The 20,282-nt window shown below is 31.0% G+C and overlaps 1 pseudogene; it reads right to left on the bottom strand.

Moving 5' to 3' along the window:
- Window positions 1-339: 339 nt before the first annotated feature.
- LOC100793594 (anthocyanidin 3-O-glucosyltransferase 7-like) lies at window positions 340-1,636 on the bottom strand (annotated as a pseudogene).
- Window positions 1,637-20,282: the final 18,646 nt, after the last annotated feature.

Below are 20,282 nucleotides of genomic sequence, written 5' to 3'. Positions count from 1 at the left end.
GCATTTGACAGGTACAATTTTGGGTTTACTGTAAAAACAGAAAGTATATATAAAAAAAATATTATAAAGAACAATCAACAAATAAACTCTAACAAAATATCAAAATATCAAAATATAATGGAAATTATCAAAATATAAACTCTAACAAATTCGAATTGAGCAAAGATTCTCTCTTTAAAAGTACATGTAATCTCTATAAGAAAAAAACTAAACTAAACCACTCTTAATAATTTATTAATGCTGGTATCTATAACGCTATTGTACCTATTCCTTTTTTTTCATTTGGGATAATTTAATATTGCAACTCAAATTATTACAACCAATTAACTGTGCCATACATTAAGATGTAGTAGAAATTATTTCAATCAAAGTCTTCAAATCCTGTGCTGCTTGTCCTTCAGGCCTAGTTGCATCTTGCACAGTCTGCTTCACCATTGTCTCTAATCTTCTTTCCCTCTTCCTGCGCCAGAATCAGATTCAAGCTTTTAAGCAATCCATTTTCTGTGAACACCTTTCCTTCCATTACCACCCCAATCTCCCAAACATCTATCAATCTTCCAGCCACCCCTTGATCACCAAAGAATGGCCTGCAGATCATAGGAACCTCACCAAAAACACTTTCAGTCACTGAGTTAGCTCCACAGTTAGAAACAAAAACTCCTGACGAATCATGTGCCAAAACTTTGGATTGTGGAGCCCAAGACACAACTTTCCCTCGCATCTTGGTCCTCTCAAGAAACCCATTTGGCAAAAGATCCATCAGACCTTCCATGAGAGACCACAGAAATGGAAACCCACTTTCTTCCAATGCCTCTGCCACCGTCACAAGCTCGTGTGGAGGCAATGCCACCACAGTCCCAAAGCAAACATAAGCCACCGATTTAGAACTGTTGGTGTTTTACCATGAAAGGCATCCACTAGAATCTGTGTCAGATGGTGGGAACAAAGAGGAGGGAAGTGGAACAACATAAAGCAAAGACTGCAATTTGGATCTCATGTCTTGAACAAACAAAGGTGGGTCCAATTCCTCAAAGAAATTCATAACTACAGCCTTGGCTTGAGGCAGCACCTTAGCCAAGGAAACCAGTGTCCTTGAAAACACTGTCTCTCTTTCTCCAACAATGAGCAGATCCTGCGGCATGTCTTTGACACCAAAGTTAGACAACCCAGGAAGGAAATCCAATCGCGTATTAAGTCAATGTAAAAGTATAGAGAGAGTGAGCATGACATGGGAGGCCAAAATACAATCCAAGGAACATTGAGGCTCTGAGCCACAAGGAGAGAAGAGTCTACAAAAGCATCAGCAATGATGCAAGTGACTCTCTGTATCTGCCTCCGCCAATAGTATACCTTTTTGCAAGTTCTGAGGACCAGTTTTGAGAAAAAGGTTTACTTTTTCAATTGGGTGATTGGCTAGTTGTGCGTGACTCATTGGGATTCCATCACTTATGCTATAGGCCTTGATGTTGTTGGGGATGTGGGGTCTGTTGAAATGTGTTGCATTTGATTTCTGTGTGCAAATGAATGAGAATGAACAGTTTGGAGTGGCTTGAGCTAGTTTGAGGACAAGGTTTAAGAGAGCCATAAAGTGGGTGCCGAAGGGGAAAGCAAAGACAGCTACATGTTTGTTTTCCATTGAGTTAGGCATATAATTGGCAAGATGAAGGTGAGAGTGGAGAATGATCAATGGAGGCAAATATGGATTTGGATTGTGAGGTGTTAGAAATTTGTGGCATGGTTCATGATGCAGTGTAACCGTTATTCGGATGACTCGGATCTGGAATACTTGTTTTAAGTTTCATTTGATAAAAACATGACTCTTCAACAGTTCCCAAAAAACACCGAAACTTATGAATCTTTGGATTCGTTTAATGATGAAATAAAAGACAAAATGTAACTATGATAATGTTTTATATATGTGGTACTGGTAAAAAAATAAAAATAAAATACTCTTTAATAGATAAATGAGAAAGATGTGAGAAGTAAAATAATTTGTTTTCGGTAGTTAAAGGGGAAATATAAAAACATGTGAGAAATCAATTTTATATACAGTGTGTAGTTATCTTTCTTTCAGTCATAAGTAGACCAGTTGATAGGCACCATGTGTTGGGAATGGGTTGTTGACCTCACAATTATCCTAAGGAAAAGGAAAAACATTGACAAAAAATGAAGCCATCTAATAGAACTTCATTTCGGTAGTTGTAACTTGTAACAGTAGCCAGATGGTGAACTTTTCAATCTTGTTTTTAAATTAAATATTTTGCTTTTCATTTATTTTCTCCACTTCTACTTACTTTCTTTCTTAAGATCAAAGTAGTGATTCCTCATTTCCAAAAAACACCGAAACTTATGAATCTTTGGATTCGTTTAATGATGAAATAAAAGACAAAATGTAACTATGATAATGTTTTATATATGTGCAAATAAATACACAAGGAGAGGAGCTATTCTCCTACAATTAGTTCAATATATATTATGATATTTAATTATGACATTAAGATGAGTCTTCAATTTTGCATAGTAACTTTAGTTTGTATAAGATGACATAAAATAATATTATATATATATATATATATATATATATATATATATATATATATATATATATATATATATATATATATATATATATATATATATATATATATATATATATATATATATTCAATGACTATATTGATCACTTTTAGCTTCACTAAGTCATGAATGATGATAATGGTGGTCCAGAATTGAGTTGTCTTCTGATCAGCTTTGACTCAGATGCTCGTTCCTCACGTTTGTACATTGCAAAAAATTGCCTTCAAGTCAGAGAGACAGGCATGAGGTTGAATTCGGCGTTCCTGTTTTGCTACACAACTCATATTTAGAAAAGAAATGCTAGTGTAATTCATTAAATATTATGAGCCCCATTAAATAACTTATGCCTCTTTCTTAGTAGGAATTAGGGAAAAAAATCAATTACTAATGAGAATTTAATAAAACTCGTCAAATTTATTTGACAATAAAAATATACTACCCAAGTAATACATTGTAATGCTTTATTCAATTGCTACATATATAACTCATATATATAGAAGACAAATGTTATAGCTTATAAGTTAAGTACATACATTGTTTTTAACATTTATTTTTTGTAATTGAGAAAAGTTTGTTAGCCACATTAAGCAGGCCTGTTTTTTATATAGTAAAATAATATAAACTTTTTCCATAATAAACATTGTATTAGTAACATTATATGTTAAGAAATATGCATTGTAGTAGGAATTGGCAGAATGACTTGCACCCTACTACCATATTTAAGGACCTTTGTTCTAGTACCATTCAAAACTTATGTTCTTCATTTAGGCTGCCATCCCCCCATTCTGCATGAATTGGCAGTTTTGCTTTGGTTTCTTTGAATGACACATTTGAACATTGAATGCAATGGTAACCAATACATTTTTGACAATTTCTTCGAAAAAATTCAGTTCAGGTCCCTTCCTTAATCCATCCATGGCTGTCTTAATAGCTACTTCATCATCTACTTTAGGCAACTAACCTGCTAAACATAAACTACCAGCTGCAGTGGCTATATAGTTGAAGTATGCTATAGCCGATACATATACATATATGAAATTTTGTGTTACAAATCATACCATTGACTGAGAATAGAGGTGACACATGCCTGTAAACGTGTTGTATACTAAACCCCACCACAATCAGCACTCCCTAATGTGGAATTACTATTAGACATAGCAAACAAAAACACAGTTTCTTTTATACACAATTGCTTCCTTAATGTATTAATTTGAAAAGGCATATGCAGATGTTTTTGTGTCATATATTGAATTACCTTACAGCCATATGTTGTATGTGTGTTTCAAATTTTCTGATTATTTAATAAATATAATGTACATTTCGGTGTGTGACAAATTTTGTTGTTTTGGTCCCTTAAAATGATCATTATAAAGTTCTGTATGAAAGTTTCAAGTTGCTAATAATTTGATCCTTTGTACTTGTGAACTTCTAATAACTTCATCATTCAAGTTTGAAAGGTGTAATTCTAAAGTTATGGTTGCTTTGGTTAGTACATATCAGGGGTTTACCTTATAAATTATTTTTTTTACAAACTGTTGAGATCTCTTCTCTTAACTTACTGATCTGTAAGAAGCAATTGTTAATTGTCAAATAGAAGGAGCAGCAACTACAAACGGCAGAGGACCAAGTATATCGGACACCTACTCTAAACAACAACCAGGTTAACACTCTGACTAAACAAAATAATTGGTTTGTTTTTTTTCAAAATTGTTGATAAATATATATATGCTTAAATATATTTTTGTTATGCGTACTATATTTAATTTTGTTTTTACTATCTAAGAATCGCTCTGCTAATGAATGCAAATCTGACAAACCCTATCAGAAGTTGAACCCTATACAAAAATTTAATTGCAAAGCTTAATGTATACCCCTAATATTTTGCTTTTTACAGTCAATTTCATGAATTGAAAATTTATTTTGTGGAATGCACCAAATTGATAAAATCTCCACCAAAATGCATAGAGTGTATTTAGAATTTTTTTTATTTCTATTTATTACATTTAGGAAAGAAAATACAATATGCTCCTCGTCAAGGAGTTACTTACAACCTACATTATTTTAAGATCAATCTGATTTGACTTAACCTATTCAGTAAAGAATTCATATTTTATTAATAAAAAATATTTATAGTAAAGTAGGCTAGCTTATTTAGAAATAATATAATTTATAATTGAAATATTATTAATAAATATATAATAAGGTTAATTATACTAAGTCTCTGGTAAATTAATAAATTTTATTGAGTCACTAATTTTTTTTTTGCGTCCTTAATAAAAAAAATTGTTTTTAGTTGTTGTTATTTTGTCTTAATTCTTTAAATATATCTATTTTATAATGTTTTGTTCATTTCTATAAGCTCCTTTGATAAATATTTAATATGGATTAATAAGAAATCATCATCAAATTTTAGGGACAAAATTGCAAATATTAGAAGGATTAAAACAAAATAACAAAAATGAAAAATAATTTTTTATTTTATTAGAAACTTAACATAAAATAAAAAATATATTAGGAAACTAAAATAAAATTTATTAATTCATTAGAGAAGGTACTTCAAGTATTACTTTTGGTTCATCCTACATTTTCCAGCAAAGTAAAACAATAATGATATAGAGAAAAGGATCAGAACTAAAATGAATTACACAGTAAACAATTGTGAGAGAATGTCCACATTTGAAACCTTTGATAAGATTTTATGCATGTGGTTGCACACATGGTTAGCATAACTTAAGTTTACCTCTTCACTCAGTTGATCACACTATAACCAGTGACATTTATGATGACTGCATGATTTTCATCCCTGATGCGTAAATTAGGTTATAGATTGATACACTTTCTCACTGGGCATTTGTACTTTGTAAAGGTCTGTTTGAAAATGGCCAACTGTATATACCAAATATAATCTTTTTACTGGAGGGGATTGTGATCTTCCTTTCCCTGATCTCAGTGTCTTTTCTTCAGTTAGTAGAGACATTTTTGGCATGGAGTCCTTATCTATAAATGCTGAGGGAAACCTTGACCTTCTTTGCTTACCAGAAAAGCAACTTCTAGAATGGAAGTAGAATTTCAAATGAAATTATAAAAAATATATATGAATTATGCATGACTATGGCACAATTTAGAAATCTATATTTACACATATTTCTTATAAGTAGGTATATCCTTTCTTAAAAACCTCAAAGTTTGTATCATCCATGAGTCTTTGACCACTTTGATGCTTCATGTTGCCACTGGTACCATAATGAAGTAATTACCATATTTTGGTAATTCCCAGCCTTACATTGGTCCAATTCAGCCAAATCCACAACATCAACACAACCTTTAACAATGGAGTTGGAAACTAACTCCCTTCCTCTAACATGAACAGTCAAAACACTGCGATAGAAAAGCAAGAAGTAAGTTGTCTATCCATCTGTCGCGACTACGGTGCCATCTATATTTGTGAAGTTGACACTTTACCTATGACAACGAGTGCTTCTCTCATTTAGACCTGTAGCACCTACAACACGGTTCTTCTGACCAATTCTCATCAAGTCTAGAACATCTTGACTACAAGTAACCGGAACTAACAATGCATCAGTCACATTACTGTCTTTCAATTGAAAAGTGTTTCGTATGTCTAATGTATATATTGTTAAGGAACTGAAAAGTCTACAAAATAAATGTCATTGCTAATTTCCATGTGAAATTAACAAGTTGAGTTTTGTTGTTGAATAAAGGACCAACATATATAAATTGCTTAAAGGATATCTTTTGTTAGAGCCATGACTGACTAGTAAATGTCTCACTTGTTCATTGTAGATTTCAATCATCTGAACAAAAACTTCATATTATATGCCTGTTCTTTCAATCTCAGATATGAAGGCATCAATTTTTTGCTTAAACTCTACCTGAATTAGATCCCTGTCTGAGTCTCGCCTATCTTTTACTGCCCTATTTAGTTTATAAATGCCATGTATAGTAGTGAAACATGAAGACAAAGACCACTACTTTATTTACTCATCTGGAAGTGCTAAAACTGCATCCATATTGTCTTTCTTATTGTAGCCATCTCCAATCCATGAGAATGTGCAATAACTGGGTGTAAATCCAGCATCAACCATGCTGAACATTAACTCATTTTCCCTTTCTAGTTCATTCGTCTTGTAGAACCCATGAATTAATGCTTTATATGTAAATGGATCACGTTTTAGACCAGCTTCTAACAGCTTGTTCTTAAATTTCAAAGCTGATTTCAATTCTCCAAACTTGTAGTAAGCATTAATTAGTGTGTTGCCTGTGATATTTTGAGCTTCAATTTTACTTTCAGTCATCTCATTCAAGACTTTGTTTGCATCCCTTATCCTGCCATCTTGGGACAGCCTGCACAAAATTGAATTAAATGTAACAACTCCATGGTACAATTAATCCCTTAGCCTCCATCATTTCTTTCATTTTCAGAGCTTTATCTAGTTGATTTGTACATGACAAATACATATTTGAGCAACATTAGTTCACTAGATGTCATTATGTCCTTCCTTCATCCTGGTAACATAGTCCTTCGGGCTGGTCATGTCATCACCACTCTTAGTGGAGTGATACCTCAGCAATTCAGCTAGCTTTGTCTTGTTCTGAGAATCCTCATCAATACCAAGATTCAGGTTGTTAGAGAAGGCTTCATAAAACTTGTTATAGTCTTACAAGGCTAGTAACCTTGATGGTAACAAGTACGTCATTGGCATGACTATAGTTTTCCTACATGGTAGTATACTAGTATGTCTAATGCCTAATGGAATTTCAGTGATATTTGAATTATTCTGAGTCAAGTTCTTAACAAATTATTTTGCTAAATTGTTTGCACGTGTTTCTCCAATAAATGTTTCTCTTGCCAATTTGTAAAGCATCCCGATGCAGGTGGTACCATAACCTTGCATCCAAAATTAATGAAGCAAAAGATAAAAAAGGACATGCTGTAAAAAATTCTCAAGGAAGTTACTCTGTCAGCTTGTCTACATTGACTCAAACTCCCCAACTATTCTATAATGTGTCCCTTCCATCTCTTTATCTTTGTTCTCGACAAGCCTCTATAATGGAGTGTCTATTTTTTTCCTCGAGATATCTCGACCTCTTCTCCATCCCTCTCTCACTCTCATTTTTCTATAATAATAACTTTTCTTTATCTACCAATCAAATTCTCTGAGGATTGTGGTTTTGAGGTTGATGAGGTTGTGAAAATTTACTCGCTGCATATCATGACATACATGATAGATGATTTCCTAGTTCTAATTTATTTTGTCCATAATATTGTCATTTGAACTATTTTTTACTAATATATATATATATATATATATATATATATATATATATATATATATTATCTTTTGGTTTTGATCAGTTCAGATGGTGCATGCCAGTGAAAAATTGTTATAAGAGAGGCAATAGTACCGAGGTTATTGACCAAATCTGGAACATCAAACGCACAAGCATTAGAGAAAATAGACTAACTAACAAGCACAGTTGGCGATAATCTCACAAAGACTTACCAAATATTTAACCTTACCAGCCTTAGTCATGCCAATACCATTGTCAATGATAGACAATGTGTTGTTGGTCTTGTCAGAAATAATGTGAATGAACAACTCTGGCTGACCATCAAGCTTGATCTTGTCTGTAAGACTCTCAAATCGAATCTTGTCCAAAGCCTACATTGTTGTAAAGGTAATGACATATGTCAACAATCAGATATAATGCCCAGAGAATAGAATAAGAGAAAACCTAAAAAAAAAATTTAACTAATGTTTTAAAAACACTTACTAGCAATATCTTATATATAAATACATCTATGTGCTGTCTAAATTATTAGTCGACAGTAAACACATGTACGGTAAACGTATTTATCTGCAAATACACTTTTTCGGGAAGATGAACATGGACAACCTAGTTCGTGGTCAGCCGACCCCAACTATCTAATCAACATAACTCACTCTGTTGTAAATGAAACTTACGGCCATTTTCTTAGAAGACATTTTTTAGGTTACAAGACTAACTCGTGATTTGTTAATTACCTATTTGGTCAGGAAGTCAGCCAAAAACCTAGGATGATCCAAAATTAAAGAGTTTAGATCCTTTTATACATATATATTATCAATGTGTGGAGGTACTCCAATACTACCATCTGGCCATCTGCGACCAAGTCTAACAATAAATCAAAACTTATGATCAAGTTTCATCCTTTATAACACCCCGCCCCCCCCCCCCCCCCCCCCCAACGTAAGTAATAAAATATATAAAAAGTGATTTAATTTAACCAAAAGTAGAAGTAAAAAAGTAATAAGAATTATGTTCGTATTGAGAAGTATATAGAATATTTTAAAATTAAAAAGTAATGTATAAAATGTATCATAATTTACCTAAAAAATGTATTATAAAATCACTTTTTGAAAATTAAACAACATAACATTTTTTTTTAGAAGAACAACATAACCTTAATTCATAGACTTTCACACTAGTCATGGCAGAGAAAACAGTTTTCTTAATGCATGTTCATTATGAACTATAAAGCAAGACACTAAGTCAAGTAGTGGAATAGTACAACTAGTAAAAACCCAGCTCATTAGCTTACAACAATATAATTAAAAAAAATTGCTATAAATATGGGGGTCTTCCTTTAAGACTTAAAACTTAAATTGTTATCTAGCATCCCTCCATGAATGGTATATGCATATAAGCAATTCAGAGACATACCTGATACGGATAAAAGCTATCACTCTCCGAAACCTTGAGAAAAGTAGCTAGACAAATAAGCTCCCAGAGAATAAGACCAAAAAAAAAAAGAATCAGATTGTTCATTCTTCATTGTTATCTATCTTTGTAAAACTACACAGCAATAGTTTAGAATTCAGTATATTCACCAACCTTCACTAATGTCTTTGCAAGATAAACAACAGCGGCTTTGATAGAGGTTCTGAGTGTATCATACTCAGATCTGCATATTGAAACTTATTACTTTACTAACACACGAAACCATGTACGGGACCTAGCTTTTCAAGCACGCAGAAAAAGGGGGATTCCAAAATTCATCACAACCACAAGATGCCAAAATACATTGAGCAAGCAATTTATCGGCTATAAGTATAGAACTGTAATTTGTTATAGAACAATTGAAGCATTCGAAGTTGCGAGAGCATAAAATCGATAAGTGAAGGGCTAATTGTTAAAGCAATTGAAGCTGAAATTAATGTAAGAAAGAGATACAGATCTGATGTGCGAGTTGTGAATAAAAAGGGAAAGAGAGAGAGACTTACAAGGGCGTGGCAGAATAGAAGACAGCATGGGGGCCCAAGGTGAGAATGGCGCAGTTGAAGAAATGAAAGACCATCATCACTCGCTCTTCTCTCTCAGGTCCAAACGAAAAAAATTTAAGGACCAAATATTTTAAAAAAAATATTTTAGGGTTTTAAATATAGAAATTATGGTAGGAACTATTTATAATAGCAAAAAAATATTTAAGGAGAAATGGAAACCTTAAACCTGCGAGAAACATTAAAAAAAACGCGGTTAGAAATATTGAGGAGAATGATAATGATTTTTGCTCATGGAAGTTAACCTGCATTTTTGAATCGTGAAATTTGATTCTTTTTTTTTTAGTGTGGGTGTGGGAGGGAAGGTGTTTTGGGGGTGAATGGAGAATAGGGCAGAATTAAGAGTGTTAGAAAGAAAGAAAAGAGTGAGAGTAGCGTGGTTTTACTTTACCAGGGATTTCACATGCACTTGGAATGGTTGTGATTTTGGCTTGCTAGGTTTTACAGTGAGGAGTGAATGAAACTAAACAGAGGCAAGGACCGTAGAAGGACTCATGCGCTAAGTTGAGGTGAAGAAGCATGATAAGTGCGCTACCCCATAAGAGATAGAAAGCGAGAATATCAAGAAAAAGAAAGTAACAACTTTATGATAAGAGAGAGAAAACGAAAAAAAAATGTAAAAATACAAAGACGGTCTTCAGAACCCGTCTTTGTACATCAATCAATTACGACGGCTTTTTAAATAACCGTCCTTAAACTCATAATTTATTACAATATTGCCACCGAATCCTTTTCAAAAACGGTTTTTTGCCAACTGTCGTAGTTGAGGTGTCGTAATAAGCATTTCTTCTAGTAGTGAATGTGTGTTGTAAAAGACATTTTTTATTACAACAATCACAACAATGACACAGGTTCATTTTCTAAGGCGGTCCACTTAGAACCATCGTAGAATAGGTGTCATAGAAACTTATATTTCTAGTAGTGCTTCCACTCCCTTCTTTGAAATCAAGCTTCTCAAACGCTTCTAGAGTCACATTCATCGATTATTACAAATTAAAATGTTTCCATCCACTTCAGTGTTCTCCCTTGCTACTCAGAGAAATTAATGATTCGGTCTTGATCTAATATAATGGTATAAGGTAGCCAACATATAATGCATAGGATCCAAATAGTAAAATTGTGTAATAAGATACTATCTATGTTTTAGTTTGGTTTCTGATGTTTAAAAAGTTTCACTTTAGTCTCTTGTTCTCTTTTCACTCTCATTTTTTATTTGATCCTCACAAACCTCACTTGGAGACATAGGTGTGAGGGTAACCTTTTTCCTTTTATGTACAAATGAAAATTTGTTTGTGACACCATTATGGACAACATCCTTATCATACTGCCAATGCCTTCCACGTAAGAGATTGCTAGCCTCCATAGGGACTACATCAAAGAGTATCTCATCAACATATTTTCCAATGGAAAAACATATCAAAACTTGTTTATCTACAACTAGCTCCCCATTCTCACTCAACCATTGTAGTTTGTAAGGCCTAGGTTGAGGGGAGGTTTTCAAAGCAAGCTTTTCTATCTATCTTTGGCTAGCTACATAAGTGCAATTTCCTCCATCACTAGTCAAAGACCATATTTTCCCCATGACCATGCACCTAGTATGAAAAATGTTCTCCCTTTGTGTTTCATCTCAATCCTTACACACACTCCCCATTAACCTCCTAACCATCAAAAGATAACCTTTCAAGGGTTGTACATCACATTGACTTTCACTTTCAGTAAAAGAACTAGAAGAGCAAGAAAAAGTTGCACTAGTAATAACCCCATTACCTAACACTGCCATTGTACTTTTGTTAGGACATTGGGAGACAATATGACCCTTTCCCAAACACTTAAAACATTTAATGGAACTCGCTTTTGAAGAAGTGGGAGTAGGGTTAGAATTATTTGTTACCAAGGGAAGCACCTTTTCATGAGATTTAAATGGAGATCCTCTCTCCTTCTTGTATGTTTGTTTCCTTTTTACTTGTTGTTCCACCTTGATAGCTTGATGAATGAGATCCTCCAAAGAGGCATAGTGGTGCAACTCTTGAGACTTCTCAATTTGATCCCTAATCAAGGAAATTTCCATCTCTTTGTAATACTCATCCACACTCCTATTTCCTTGAAATAGTCTTTGGAGCTTGTTGTGCGGTCTCTCCCATAATAAGGTGGCAAGACAAAGATATGAAAGAAATGGGTTCCAAAAAGGAAATGAAGGAGAAAGTTAATCTATGTTGATATATATATATATATATATATATATATATATATATATATATATATATATATATATATATATATATATTGTAATTTTTTAGGATTGGACTCCTCTAAGATGCAACCTGTATTTTAGAACTATGCATATCTAAACTACTCATAATAAAAAATTATTAAGATCATTACAATTAATTAAAAAATTTCATATCATATTTTTTATAAATAAAAATTTTTCACCTTATCACATCATCACCATCATTGTCATCGGTGGTGATGATGATGGTAATGTTGATGACAGCAACAATTATTGGAGTGATAATATTGGTGGAGATAATAGTATATTTTGTTCTTAAGAGAGAATTATGATATCAAAAATATAAATTAATGATAATTTTGTGAATTCTTTTGGCATTGTTCTTTAATTTCATGAAATCTAAAGTCTTATGTTGATAATTTATGATGATCTTTATCAAGATGAAACTCTAATTAATTTTTATTAAAAAAACTATTTCATAGATTATTATCAGGATAAAACTTTAATTTTAATTCAAGAATAATACAAAAACACTTAAGGAACTATGTCTAAATTTTATTATCTTTATTATTAGTAATATTGATAAACATTGATACGAATACAGGGTAAGTTATAATAGTCTTCACTTAATTTTACCTATGCAATTTTGGTACCACAGATTCTAATTGTGTGAATTAGATAGTCTAGTATCATAATTGTATGATTTTTCTCCCTCCACCCGTCAATAATAAAAATTTAATATATTTTTCCGACCTGCAACTACATGATGACATGTAAATGTCATGACAATTGACCTATTACTTGACATTTATATTATTGTGACTTAATTAAACTTTTGATCTCTTTGTTGTTGCAATAGTGAATTTCCAAGAGAGCAAATAAGTTTTGTCAGTATATACTACTTTTTGATCCGTGCAATGCACAGGATAAACAAGTTTGGTTGTGTAGTGATAGGATGATTTTGTATTAAACAATATAGTTTTAGAGCAAAAAGCTGCTCAATTTTTTTTTAAAAATTATTTATTTTGGCATATGATAAGTAAAACTTTAAAAGAATAATTCAAATTAATAAAAGTTTGATAACGCGTGTTATTGTTAATCTAGCAATTATTGTTGTTACAAAATGTTGTAAATTAATGTAGGTAATTTGTTAAAAGAAATATATCATTTTTCAATGATTCTTTATACGTCTCAAACACTTTATCAAAGGAAATAAAGATAAAAATAATTCAACAATATATGATTTTATATGCAATAATATTTGATAAACTGTATTTTGAATTGTAACAAAAAAAATTATGGTAGCAAAGATGCTTAAATTTCAATATCGTGTTGCATTTCCCTATCAATTTGAAATTATAACTTAAGGTTGAATGTTACACAACTTAAGAAATATAGAAATACAATGGTAATAAATATTGAAATATTATACTTGATAGACATTTGATTCCAAAACATAATTTCTCAATTCTGAATAGCATAATGGGAAGATCAATCTTAAATGCAACAATTGTACATTATCCAGTATCTCAGAGAGGACCAACATTTAAACCAAGGGGGTTGGCCACCCCCTCCCCCCTCTTACAAACTTTTTTTAAAATATTATACATATAATATTACTATAATTATTTATATTTTTAGTTAATATTAATATATAATATTATATTACTATCAAATGCTCTTTAGAATTATTTATTACTATTCAATTATCAATGAATTTATTTTCTTTAAAGAATATAGAGAAAAATAATTTATGATTGTTTAGTTACTAATAGAGTAAAATAAGTTAATTTTACCTTATTTTCTTTTTATTATTTAATATTATAAACAATTTAGCGTTAATAATTAATTTTGTACATTAAATTTATATTTTGACATAATATCAACTCTAACGAAGGATTTAGTAATATTTTTTAATTAATTATCTTTTAATCATAGAAAATATATTTTATATGACTTTTATAGTTTTAGTTTGGTAGGTTGGAAGGTCACATTTAAAAGGCTAATAAAAATGCTAATGTTGAACATATTCCTTTAGCAATAAAAAATAATTTAACATTCGAAAAGACAGGAAATATATCTTAATATGATTAAAGAAATAAAAAAATATATAATTAAATTTGTGATATACAATATACCTACAGATTCGAAAGACGCATAAAAGTAAAATTTGTGTAATTTTTCCTTCAAAAGATGATGCTACACTTACCATTGTATTTCAACGGGTGCAAAATATATATATTTCCGCAACTACCCATTGGTTACATGAATTGCTTTCGTATTTATAATCACGATCCATTTTTTCGGTCAATCAATTTTTATTAATACAACCATATTGAATTTTTTCCATTCAATTCCTCATCAAAAACTACAAAATATATTTCCGCAACTACCCACATATTCTTTCTTTCGTATATCTAAAGATAATGATAAAGATAAAGTAATTTCATATTACATTTCATACGGAAAACTATAAATTTATGGGATTAAAGAATTGTGGTCTTATTAAATACAATTTTCTATTTAGATTCTATTTAATTTTGCGCATTCAACTTTTCCTATTAAATACGAAAACCCTCATGCAGTGTTGGTCAATCACACAACCCCTCCCTATAGATATATAATTAAGGGATGCTTGGTTACTATAGAGATTTCAAGTAATATATCAATTGATTGATATACATTTTTAATATCAATTAATTTGATTATTAGAAGGAACTAAATTTATGCATAAAAATAAAAGTATTAACTAATGATGTAATTATAAGATGCTTGAATATTACAAGAGTTATGTGACTCTTTGTTTTTTTTTTATTGAATTTAAGCATATATAAGATTAATGAGTTATCTCCTAAAAGAAGACAGTTAGTCATGAAGAGAAAAATCCTTTATCATAATGAGAACATAACTTCTAGTTTTTTATTTTCAGCATCTAGTTTTAAGAGAAGTATTTGATTGTCGTCTAATTATCTTTTACCAAAATACATTCTCAATTATTTTAATATTTATTATGGCCAACATCTCATTATACGTAGCTAGGATGGCGTTCAAATAGTGTGCAATACACTTGTTCAATTGTGTTTTAAACATTTATTATTTTTTATTACACTTTAATATAAAGTTATTACGAAAACATGAAAATTAATGTGATCTGTATTTTATGGAAAAATATTTATCACTTACTTCCAAATTTCATTTAATAAGTGACAATTAATATACTTTCTTTTATGATCATCACAACCTATAGTCAATCTGCATGCATCTCATTATGCAGTCATGAACTTAGGGCTCCAATTTTTTTTTTATATTCAGTATTTTTGGAAGGATTGAAAATTAAAATTAAGGATTTTCTTTCCCCATATGACTACAGGTGATCCACCCCAACAGAAGACAAGTCAAGGAAATGAGAAAAAGAAAGAAGATGAGAATATTACTCAAGGTTAGTGAGATTTTTCTAAAATCAATTAATTTGCTTAAGTGTTTTATGTTTACATATGGTTTCAAAAGGTAGCTGAATTCTATGCATTCAAGTGATATTTCTCTCTTTTAGAGGAAGAACTCAAGAATACTACAAAAGGTTAGTGAGATTTTCTTTGAAATCAATTCTTTTGCTTAAGTGTCTCATGTTTTGATATGGTTTCAAAAGGCAATTTAATTCCATGTATTCAAGAGATATTTTGTTCTTTTAGATACATATGTATAATTTGAGGTCTATTTAATTTTACTAGACTTTATTGATTATGTAAGAAATTTTGGAAGAGTTGAAAATTAAAATTAAGGGTTTCCTTTCCCTCTTTGACTACAGGCGATCCACCTCAACGGGAGAGAAGTCGAAAAATCGGCATAAAGAAAAAATTCAAGAATATAGCACAAGGTTAGTGTGTTTTTCTTTGAAATCATCACATCACTTTTCTTTTATTATATTTTCAACTATGAAGAAATTAAGAGTGTGTTTAATTATTATTTCTTTGGCTATTTTGGGATTCAGATTTGATTTCTTTTAATGTGTCCGCTTTTATTTAAAAAAATGGTTATAAATTATATTTTTGCAACATAGTTTATTAGGCACATTAGACAACATTGAAAGTTTTTCTCACTGTGAAATCCCTGTTTGAGAAGAAAACAGTCCATACCAAAATCCCTAAATCAAATGGCGGAAGAAGAATCTGGACTACCTACAGTCAATTTGCATGCATCTCATTGTGCAGTCATGAACTTAGGGCACAAATTTTTTTATATTTACTTAATTTAAGAAGGATTGAAAAATAAAATTAAGGGCTTTCATTCCTCAGATGATTCCAGGTGATCCACCTAAACAGAAGAGAAGTCAAGGAAATGAGAAAAAGACAGAAGACGACAATATTACTCAAGGTTAGTTTGATTTTTCCTAAATCAATTATTTTCCTTAAGTGATTTATGTTTTCATATGGTAACTCAAAGAGAAAAATGGAAATAAATCCAACTTACGTATCTGGTATAAATAAATAAAGAAACATTTTGAAAAGAAAATCTTCAATTTAGTCTTTTAAGGTTACATGTTTTATCACATGTTACTTTCTGAAAATATTTAGTGACTACATTATTTCTTCAAAGCTTTTTTGGCCATAATTTGTAGTTTTCAAAAGTTTTTCTCCACAATGATTAAATTAATTTCACATTTAAGCCATTCTACCCCTACTATCATGTGTATATCAGCATGCATGGTTTTATGCCTACTTGACGATTTTCTATTCTTTGTTGTGTAATAATATTGTCACATAACTAGTTCACAATTTTACACCATTATGGGAGTGAACATATTTTAGCTAGTTTCATTTTTGCCCATAATTCTTGGCTTGGAAATATGTTCATCATCAAATAAACAGGGCCATCAAAACAAAGAAAGCAATTTAGGGTTGGAGATGATGGTAAAATATTATTTGATGAAGAAGAGCTCAAAATGATCCTAGATTTTAAGAGAGGTGAGGACTATATTGAGGTTGTTTGTGGTGCTACAAACAAAAAATATGGAGATTATGTTGGGAGGCTAAAAATTAATAACGAAGGTCAATATTTCATCACTTGTGAGTGTTGCCCTGACTGTCCCTTGGGTAAGTATTCCACTTCAATTTATCAAGTTTTCTTTTTTTGTGATAGTATAATTGATCTCCAATGTTCCAAGCAAGTATTTTTGTTTTGTATTGCTATAATTGTACAATAAAAAAATAATGGGACAAGAACTGCAGAGTCTGTTGATCTTTTTTAGAGCCTTATTTTTGTTATTTAAAGTAGGAAAATAATAGTTTTATTTTGTAATTTGGAAAAAACAAATAAATAGAAGATATATAGATTAAATTTTATTAAAAAAATATCTGTGAGACAGAATCACTATTTCTTTTCATTTTAATGTAGTAGCAATATAAATTATTATTATAAATATAATTTGGATCCTATGCATTATTTGTTGGTGGAAACGAGGGAGAACACTGAAGTTGGTGGAAACATGTTTTTTTGTAAAAATCAGTGAATGCCACTCTAGAAGCATTTGACAAACATGCTTTAAGGGAAGGGAGTGGAAGGTGGAAGAGAAACATCTGGGTTCATTGCGAAGAGGAAGACAAAGTTCCACTCTGGAAGACACCTCTGATAAAGTATTACACACACCAGGCAAATGTGGCTAACTGGAAAGACTCTGCAATGAGGAAACAAAACTTTCATAGGGATGAGTTCCTACGTTGCACGAGATGCGGGAAGGAGTGCAGGTTCCATCTCAAGAGCAGACCAGACATTAAGAACTACCATGATGCTTTAACCAACAAACGCTAGACTTGTTCTCTTTGGCCTTATCAAAAGTAAGTTGCTCAATCCCAAATCAAGCTGTATGATATTCAAGTTCATGCATGATTAGTATTTTCTGGTGAACGTAGTTGGTACTTAGTCTTGCAAAACACATTATATGTTGGAAAAAGATATAGGGGACTCACAATGTGTCAATAAGAGCTAGAGAGACAAAAAGGATGAGTGATAATTGATATTTTACTAAAAATCACAAATACCTTCAACTAGAGACAATCCAGCTTTAGTAAGGTACGATCATTAATTATTAATTGCTACAACGATCTTTTTCCAAGTAATTAACAACATCAGCATACATATCAATTTCTAATTAATGATGTGAAAATTTTTATTTTTCAGAATAACATGTGATGATGATGAACAAAAATACATAAACAAAAGAATGGAAGTCTTCAACCGAACATCCAAGACAACTTATACATGAACATGCATGCTGCCTTGAAGGCATAACATATCAAAAACATGACAGTCATATAAGGTTAATAAGTTTAAATAAACAGCAGAATAGGAAGTTTAATGATAGGTCTGATTTTTAAAACATCAACAAAAACTATTCCGTAATTTTTTATGAAAATATACCATAGAATACATGCGTTCATCTCAATCTCACCATTTGAAACACAATGAATAATTAAAATGGAACTTTTATGAATAGAACAATTTTATTGAGAACCAAGAAAGGTGCAAAAAGAAATAACAACATCAGAGGAAAAAAACACCTGAAAATGACTAATCAATCGAGATACTTAAACCTAAAATATAAATGGCAACAGAGATCACCTATAATTATCAGGATTCATGGAAAGTAATGCCCGGTACAAAGCTTCGCCTTCTTCTAGGTGACATTGCTTTACTAAAAGTGAAACCTCTTGTTCTTTGTATACAAGTTTATCAACCTAGGAAGCCATATTCGGAATCAAGTTATATATCATGTATTAGTTACATTTATCAAATTCCCCAGGTTAATAAAACTAAAACATACTTACAATTTTAGATTCTTTTTTGTGCAACTCCTCCAGAGCTCCCTCAAGAAGCTCACATTCCTCTAACAATGAGATCTGGGAAATAATATTTACTGCAGAGAAACACCACAAGGAAAAATAAAAACAGCAGTCAAACCATATTAAGATTTCATATACTTGAACATTCAACAGGAGCATTGACAGCAAAGAGAATTGTATTCAACAAATGTAATTTGACCATATATTAAACTATAAAAGTGACAAAAAAATCCAATTGATTTATGAAGCCATAGTGGATAGCAGCTATCATTAGCATATAAATTATTAAATTTATTGATTATAGAGAAGCAACTAAAGGCAAATGCATTTAAGATGCTACCTGTAGGAGTGATAGGTCACGAAGAATTTCAATATTGTCGGGATCAATTCTCAGTGCATTTCGATGGCACTTGATCACCTCCCTGTATTCTCTGTCTGACCGATGAAGGAGACCATAATTGTATGATTTTTCTCCCTCCACCAGTCAATATTAAAAATTTAATATATTTTTCCGACCTGCTACTAGATGATGACATGTAAATGTCATGACAATTGACCTATTACTTGACATTTATATTGTTGTGACTTAATTAAACTTTTGATCTCTTTGTTGTCGCAATAGTGAATTTCCAAAAGAGCAAATAAGTTGTGTCAGTATATACTAATTTTTGATCCGTGCAATGCAGAAGATAAACAAGTTTGGTTGTGTAGTGATAGGATGATTTTGTATTAAAAAATATAGTTTTAGAGCAAAATCCTGCTCAATTTTTTTTTTAGAATTATTTATTTTGGCATATGATAAGTAAAACTTTAAAAGAATAATTCAAATTAATAAAAGTTTGATAACGCGTGTTATTGTTAATCTAGCAATTATTGTTGTTAGAAAATATTGTAAATTAATGTGCGTAATTTGTTAAGAGAAATATATCATTTTTCAATGACTCTTTATACGTCTCAGACACTTGATCAAATGAAATAAAGATAAAATAATTAAACAATATATGATTTTATATGCAAGAATATTTGATAAACTATATTTTGAATTGTAACAAAATGAAAACTTTTGTTACAATATGTTTTTTGGTAGCAAAGATGTTTAAATTTCAATATGATGTTGCATTTCCCTATCAATTTGAAACTATAACTTAATGTTGGATGTTACACAACATAAGAAATGTAGAAATATAATGGTAATAAATATTGAAATATTATACTTGATAGACATTTGATTCCAAAACATAATTTCTCAATTGGGTGGCATTTAGTCTAGTGTTATTACACAATCCAGAAAACTAG

Source organism: Glycine max, chromosome 6, assembly GCF_000004515.6.
Source record: "Glycine max cultivar Williams 82 chromosome 6, Glycine_max_v4.0, whole genome shotgun sequence".
Lineage (NCBI taxonomy): Eukaryota > Viridiplantae > Streptophyta > Magnoliopsida > Fabales > Fabaceae > Glycine > Glycine max.
Note: the sequence above shows the minus strand (reverse complement) of the source record. Positions and strands in the feature narration are given on the sequence as shown.